Consider the following 8,593-nt stretch of genomic DNA (forward strand, 5'->3'; position numbering starts at 1 on the left):
CACCCATATGTTTGGACATACACTCATCCCTCCATATTTGCGGCTTTGATATTTTTGGATTTTATTATTCACAGATTTAATTAATATGTTCTCTCTAGGAATATCTAGGTCCTCCAGTGCAACTCTATGGTCAAATTTAACTAAAAGTTTCACTGAAAGACATAGAGATTCCTAGGGAGAATACTCTACTAGGCATTTGTAGCTCCTCCAGTATTCTATAGTCAGTGTCTGTCGAACGTTGGCCACAGAATTGCACTGGAGGACCTAGAGATTTCTAGAAAGGTGTCCTCTCAGGTAAAAACATGGTGTTTTTGTTATTCGTGGTTTTTCCATATTCATGGGGGGTCCTGCACCCCTAACCCTAGTGAATACAGAGGAACAAGTGTACTTTCTCTAGGACAATGACATTTTTCTTTGCATCCAGATGATTGACACGTGTTCTACAATGAATGGTGCATACAGGCTCTTAATCAGGAAAGTTAATGTTAGAGCTCTTAACCCTGGAACTTTTGCTGTGAGCCTCATGGGAATAAGGTCCAAAACACACTGCAGAAATAATTCAGTTTGAGACCATTTTAACTACCCTGGCTCAGTGCTAGAGAATCCTGGGAATTGTAGTTTGCCATGACACCATAGCTCTCTGACAGAAAAGACTAGATGTCTCACTAAACTACAATACTCAGAATTTCCTAGCATGGAGCCATGGCAGTTAAAGCAGTGCCAAACTGGGTTATTTCTGCAGTGAGTTTTAGATCTATTTAAAGAAAGGAATAGGAGATGAGATTAAATGAGAGCAAGAAAGTGAAACCATGCTGCCGGTGAAGTGGATGAGTTTAAGGCAGGTTTCTTTTCTAGTCCTGTCTGGAAATCCCTGGTGTTCCTTGGTGTTTTCCATCCAAACATTGATCATTTCAATTGTGCTGAGACAGAGAAGCCAGATACTGGGTTATGGCTTATGTGGGACGTTCACAACTTTAATACATCAGATACAAGTCAATACATTTAATAAAATTACTTCCTTTAGCAAATGATGCATAGGATACGGGAGGGAGGGAGGGAAGAGGACCTCTTTGGTTTCCAGACACATGCTCAAGCAAGGCAATAAGCAACAGGGGTCTAGTAAGCCTCCGGCAATGCTTGCTGAATTTGCCAATCCATGGGGTGAGCAAAAACATCCTGTCAGAAGTGAGGCACCCTGAAGATGTTCAAACTGCAGCCTATTCCCTCCCTCCATTATTTATCAAGTAGCCCCAGGGCTTTCCTTTTCCCAATTTAACTTGTGTCCAATGTCTCCTATCTCCTTTCATAGCCATCAATAGTGACAAAACAGTGCAAGAAATCTGTCCATGAGCAGCAAAGAGGAGGTGAATAGTCCTGATCCAAGTCCCACATGAAGGGGGAAGATGACCCAGGGTAGGTGAAACAAATTGCCACAATAACATGGAAAAATTCCTTCCTTGCCCCCAAAGGTGACCAGCCACAACCTGGGGATTCTCAAGGGAGTGTAATGGTACCAAAGATGGATGTGTGGCTTGTGCTGCTAGTCCAGATGAAAATGACTAACCCAGGAACCTGCAGGGCTATGCTTACAACTGCCAGAACCCACTAGAGATCTCACAAGATTTGAAGTTTCATGAGAGTTTGTATGAGATTGGGAGTATGGTTGCCTTAGCCATTGAGAAACTTTATCCCAGGCCCATACTGAGCAGCATCCCAACTAGGTATAGTGGTTGAGGGTAGTATGGTGGAAAGTTCTCAAGGATGTCCCTTCCTTTCCCTTCATTTCCCTATTCATGAAGAGTCATTATAAGGCTAAACTTATAATGCTATCCATGGCCATTTTTTTTTATTATTATTATTTTTGCTTATGCTTCATACGATACAATTTCAGGGGAAAAAAAGGGATAGATAACAGAGCTGAATGCAATTCTAGTGTCAAATGTGCAGGTGATGTGCTGTGATACCACATGTAATATTCAGAGGGAGCCATCAGGCAGACCAGCAACATCTTGGACTGCCTGAAGGAAGAGGCCCCTCCCTCCTCAACTGTCATCTCGGCCTCAGAGGGAGCGATCAGGCAGACACAGCAACATCAGGGACTGCCTGAAGGAAGAGGCCCCTCCCTCCTCAACTGTCATCTCGGCCTCAGAGGGAGCGATCAGGCAGACCCAGCAACATCAGGGACTGCCTGAAGGAAGAGGCCCCTCTCTCCTCAACTGTCACCTTGGCCTCAGAGGGAGTCATCAGGCAGACCCAGTAACATCAGGGACTGTCTGAAGGAAGAGGCCCCTCCCTCCTCAACTGTCATCTCGGCCTCAGAGGGAGTCATCAGGCAGACGCAGTAACATCAGGGACTGCCTGAAGGAAGAGGCCCCTCCCTCCTCAACTGTCATCTCGGCCTCAGAGGGAGTCATCAGGCAGACCCAGCAACATCAGGGACTGCCTGAAGGACGAGACTTCTCCCTCCTTTGTCACCTTGTATTTGTATTGCATTAAGATTTTTACTGTACACCGCTATGATCATTGCGGAATAGCGGTCTATAAATAAAACATATTATTATTATTATTAAGTGTGACATTCAGGCTGCTATTTTTACCTAGAAGTAGAACTGTTGTCCAAACATCCCACATAAAGTAATGTGGAGCCTCACAGCAAATCATACACAACTACTAAAGGGACATTTGATGATGTTAGCTGGCATATTAGTTCATGTGTCCTCAGTGAACTCCAGCATGAATCTCTATGTTTCAAATTTAGATGCACATATTCAAGAACAAACATTTTGAGAGAAGAACGGAAAATAAAGTTGGAAATTTAAGCTATTTTTCACAGAAGGCAAAAGCAAAATAGTAAGCATATCTGCTTCCGTTTCTGCTTCTATTTTCACAGGCACAGTTCAAACATACTGATTAAAACCACAGTCCTATGCCCACAGACAGTCATGTTGAACTTGAAGGTATTTATCTCTGAGCAGACATGCACAGGATTTTGCTGTGAGGCATTCTTGCCCCTTTTTAATGATATTGTTATTGCTTCTATTTTAAGTGACAGATCTGTGATTAATGGCTATATCTTAATGAGTAAACAATTAATATTTTCAGAGCTCTCTGAAGTAAGTGAAATAAATCATAATCAGCTCTGCTAACTAAATCTGCTATATTGCACAGATCTTATGTGACACACTTCTTCCTGTAATACTGGTAATAAATACCATGAAAAACCTATCACAAATCTAATTATAGCTGTGTTATCACAAAAACGTTTCCAGTTGATCACATGTTCTGGTGCTACCAGATGCTACTGACTAGTAAAGCTGAAATAGAGTGGCTTTTCACTTTCAAAATAACTTATTTTCCAAATCCCAATGTTCCTCTGAGAATTTTTCAGGAATCATGTCATCAGAGCATTTGCTTTGTTCTGCAATTACAAACGATATGGTCTAAACAGGTGCTAGTGAATCCCATACAGAATGATGACACAGATTCCTTCAAGTAGTATAATTTAGTACATCAAGTAGTGAAACAAGTGGACTCACAGAGTATTTATTAAGGGTCTTGGTTCCTAGGCCTGGGGGAATCCATCCCATTGTCTCCCCTTAGTTTTTATATATATATATATATATATATATATATATATATATATATATATTCTTTATTCAATTTTATAAACAATAAAATTACGAAATACAAATCATATATCCATCTTCACAAATATGCATTAGTACGACTGTGTTGTACATTCATTATTGCAAACATAAAATTACTTTTGCATATTAAACCTGTTAAATCTGAAATACACCATTGGGACCTAATATTTGACTTCCTGTCTGTTATCTTACCCTGTTCTTGAACTTAATCTGATTAACACACCTTATAGACTTCATCAAATGAAATGTCGTTACTTTCTTTGTAAACAGTTTATAGAGTTAAAGAGACAAGTTTATTTCGATCCTTAAATGTTATTATAAACTGACTAACAATATATAGTAGTCTTTGCTTAGAATCCTGACCTTTATAGGTCGGGCCAGAAAAAAAAAAAAGACATTAAAAATGAAAAAAAAAAATTAATTGATAACACTTCGTGATGTCTTCTTATATACTAGCACTTTCCTTGTTAACCACACTTTTTTCTCGTAGGTTCTTTATTCCAGACACATTGAGAAATACCTCAAAAGAAAAAAAGCGTTTCAATATTACAATCATGACGATAATTTTTCATTTAGCATTTGTACAAGTTTTGAAATAACCTAACCACCTGGTAGATGGAAGGGAATAGAATGTTCCTTAGTGAATTCTAATTTACTTTCACCTATAAGAATGAATAATACCATTTGCTAATTTACTCAACCACAAAAGAGTAAAAAGAACTAATTGCATTCTATCTTTTTCTGGAATTATTTATTTGTTTGGGCTGTCTTTATTTCCCACTCTTTTTCCATGTGCTCGATTACTCTTTCCCATGGTTCCCTCCTTTTCTTTCCGTCACGATTTTGTACCAAGCTAGATATCCTGTCAAGTTCTCTATACTCATTTACTGTAATCATCCAGCTTTCCCATGATGGGATTTCGACTTCCATAACCTTGCTACTTCTAACCTGGCTGCCGTGACAAGGTATAATGAAATTCTCCAGCTTATCCCTTCCTTTCTCTCAAGATTTGTAGTAATATTTAAAAGATATAGTTTAGGGTCTAATGGGAATTTAAAACTAAAAATACTTTGAACTGAGCTGTGTACTGCGTTCCAGAATTCTTTAATTTCTTTGCAGCCCCACCACATATGGTACAACGTCCCTTTTTGTTTATTACATCTCCAACATAGTCCTTCACTAGTCTTAAACATCTTTTTTAACCTCCATGGAGTGATGTACCATCGATTCATTACCTTGAAATGGTTTTCTTTCAAACTTTGAGCTACAGTAAATTTGTCAGTTCTTTGCCAAGCTCTTTGCCACTCTTCATAGTTAATAGTTATTCCCAAATCCCTTGACCATTTAATCATGTAGTCCTTTATTGTATTATGTTCCATTACTCTTTTCAAAATTAACTTATAAAATTTACCGATCTTCCCTTTGTCTGCTTGCCAAATAATCTTATCTAGTTCGTTAAATTCTGTTTCAAGCCCTTTAGTTTTTAAGTCATTTTTAAATTTTTGACTAAGTTGCAGGTAATTAAACCGCGTCAAATCAAAACCCTCTTCTTTTAATTTATTCCTGTGTTTCAAAGATATTCTTCCCTGCTCATCCACAAAGATCATGTTTTTGTATGTCAACCACCTCCCTTGGTAACTCCATCTACCAAAGAAGGCTTCTTGGGGTGAAGTCCATACCGGTAAATGGAAATAAAAGATTTTAAAAATTTTATTCCATGTTTCCAATAGCGATTTTCGAATAGGGTGAGTGTTGAAATCACGATTTTTCTCCAGATTTCCATAACATATAAAAGCATGCCAGCCAAATCTTAGCTGCTCACCTTCCAGGTTTAGTAAATCAAAATTGTCTAGCTTAACCCACGTTTGCAACCACATTAGGGAACAAGCCCAGTAATAAATTTTTAAATGTGGAAAACCATATCCTCCTCTTAATTTATCATCTTGCAACACCTGCCAATTTACTCTGGGTCTTTGTCCCTTCCATATAAATTTTTTTTAGTTCGCTGTCCCAATCTTTAAATGTTCTATTCGATAAGCTGATAGGGAGGTTCTGAAATAAAAACATAATTTTTGGTAGGACAGTCATTTTTACTGATGCCATTCTGCCAAATAAAGATAAGTTTAATCTATTCCATCTACTGAGACTCGTCCTAACATCTTTCCACATTTTGTGATAGTTATTCTCAAACAATTTCAAATTGTCTTTGGAGAGCCAGATCCCTAAGTACCTAATCTTTTTTTCTTCTTTGAACCCTGAGAGCGCCGTTATTATTTCTACTTCTTTTGGTGAAATATTTTTAGTTAGCATAACCGTCTTATCTTTGTTTACATTCAAACCGGAGTAAGTTCCAAATAGATTTAACTCCTTCTTTATCTCCTTTATACTTGACAGTTTAAGGGGGAAAGTCCTCTTTCTCCTCTGCCGCCACCATCATCGTCTTCCATTCTTCTCCATTTCTCTCTCATAAGAGGTTAGAAATCAGCAGGGTTATCCTGCTTTGCATAGAGCACCTATTAACAACATCCCAACCATCCTATAAGAGTTTACCGCCAAGATGATGTTCTCCTAAGCAAAAGAAGGCAACTAGTAATAGTAATAGATGCTGGTTAACAAGCAAAAAGAAAAACAAACAAAAAGATAGTCTCAAACTAGCAAGTGCTACCACAGTTGTGCCCACCATTTAAAATTACCCATAGTATTTCAAAATCACTGACAGAGCATCACTCCAGAGTAGAGCATTCCACTGGATCCAGAGGTATTGCTGGCGTAATTAAAATGGCAAGCATGATAGTTGTGCTTGCTGGCTTGAAACTGGATTGTTATTGGCAACCTATGAATGGTCTGGTTATTTCAAGGAAATGGGAGGAGCTTAGAGAATTTGTCAATCTACTCCACAGATTGGAAACATGGGCAATATTGCTAGTTCCACTCCCGCACTAGCTTCACTGCTACTCGGCTGTCAGGTAGACTGAGCAGTAGCAACACCTGCTGGTGTGAAATGGATTAATTTGCTGCTTCTAAGTAAGAAGATGTGCCGGGAGATTATTAGAGTCGCTGCCAACATTTGCTGACCTACTTATAAATAATGAGACCAGACACATAAATGGGTTGAAAATAGGCCACTTTATTTAACTTTATCTATTTATGTAATTTCTGAGAGATCTGCAAAAACTGGGGGAGCAACCTAGTGCAGGAACAGCTGTGGCAGGTGGTCTATTCCTAAAACCTCCTCCTCAGCTTCCCCTGGCCGAAACACCTGAGCTCCATGGATAACCCACAGTTGGGTTGCACTCTGGCCAGTTTGCATCAGGAACGCCAACCTGAGATTTCCTCACTTAACTCACAGGACCTGAGTGAGGGTATATATCTCAGGTCAGCCCCAAGGAAGGTCTCTTTCCCTATGCCTTTAGGCAAATGGCCTAAATTGATAGTTTCAGAGGCCTAACCTTCACTGCAAAGGGATGCCCTAGGTGTTCATCTAAAATCTATATATCTCTCCCCTAGAAACCAGCATAAATATGGGATATCACTCGGTATGGGAAATAAAACTCTCATATCATTTGTTCAAAAACTGTATATAAAACTAAATAATCCATATGAAGAGCTCAATTCATGTAAAATTCAACTTGAAACTGGAGCCTAATGCTTTAAAATCTGAAGGGTGAAATCACAACAAACAGAACGCCAACTTAATGCCACATTTGGCTAATTTTGCCCCAAACCCTGACTGATCCCTGTTTAATTGCATCATCAAATGATGTATAACAAACGGTATAAAGTTTATGGGGGATAACCTCATTAACCAAGCCTCTATATGGGTGTGACCAATGGTAAATAATGTGAAGCTGTCCTGCTGTTTTGTTTGGAACTAATCACAGAGGTGAAAGCCTCAGATTGGGAACTAGAGAAGTAAACAGACCAAGAACTAGCCCTTTAGCAATATTTGTCTCCTATCTCTTGTTTAATGTCATCTTGACATGAAATTATTAGCCAAAATGGGAGACAGACCCACTGAAAGAGTATATGAAAAACCCAGTGGAAAATATCTTAACTTGTGGGCATCGTCCCCTTAAGATAAGAGGACAGCAAACACTTGAACCAACAAAAATTAATAGAGCTGAGGCTCTTTGAAGGTGTGGGGGGGGAGGGGGGCTTCCACACTTTTATTGGGCTGATTTATCTTGGATGGCTCATGCCTGTCACCACTTTTTGTTATAGTTCCAAAAGGAATGATAATCTTTGGGAATTTAGCCCTGATGTACGTATCCACAAAAGGGTGAATAAATCTATATATTCAGCCTCAAAAATGTTATTCTTTGTAGACTATAACAAATGATTGCCAAATGAGAGTATTTTCCATATGGAATGACAGAATGTGTAACAGCACCATATCCTATCCCAATAAGAAGGGCGAAAGGGCCCATAGCATTAGCTATATATGGACCGGGGGGGGGGGGGAGGGAGGGGAGTAGAGATAGAAAACTGGGTCAATGCATCAATGGCAAAGGCATCAACTTAGACGTTGGCTGTGTAATGAACAATGTGGAAAGAATAAGCCCCTATAAATCTTGTGGAAAAACATGGATACATGTCATTAAAAGAAGCCCTGGGCCAAGTGTCACACTGGCCCCAAGCACCAATAAAATAAAACTTACAATTGGTTTCTTATATATAACAGAACCTACAGTAAATGACAAAAGGACAGACAATTTGGCATGGGATGGGGGATTAAACAGCCCAGGCAAGGGAAAACGAGTTTGCAGAATGGGCTTGAGAAACTGAAACAGCAAACAAATCTCATGGGCCCCACCCAACCCCTTCTGAAAATGGTGAGTACACAAAGCAGAAATAAAAGGGGATGTTTAAAAGAACACCAGTGGTCAACCTGTCCCTGAGGCTGAGAGAATGTAACTAGCCCACGACGACCCTGTAAATAAGGCGGG

The sequence above is a fragment of the Sceloporus occidentalis genome, unplaced genomic scaffold (assembly GCF_023333645.1).
Source record: "Sceloporus occidentalis isolate IW3139 unplaced genomic scaffold, rSceOcc1.0.p SCAF_5, whole genome shotgun sequence".
NCBI classification, from domain to species: domain Eukaryota; kingdom Metazoa; phylum Chordata; class Lepidosauria; order Squamata; family Phrynosomatidae; genus Sceloporus; species Sceloporus occidentalis.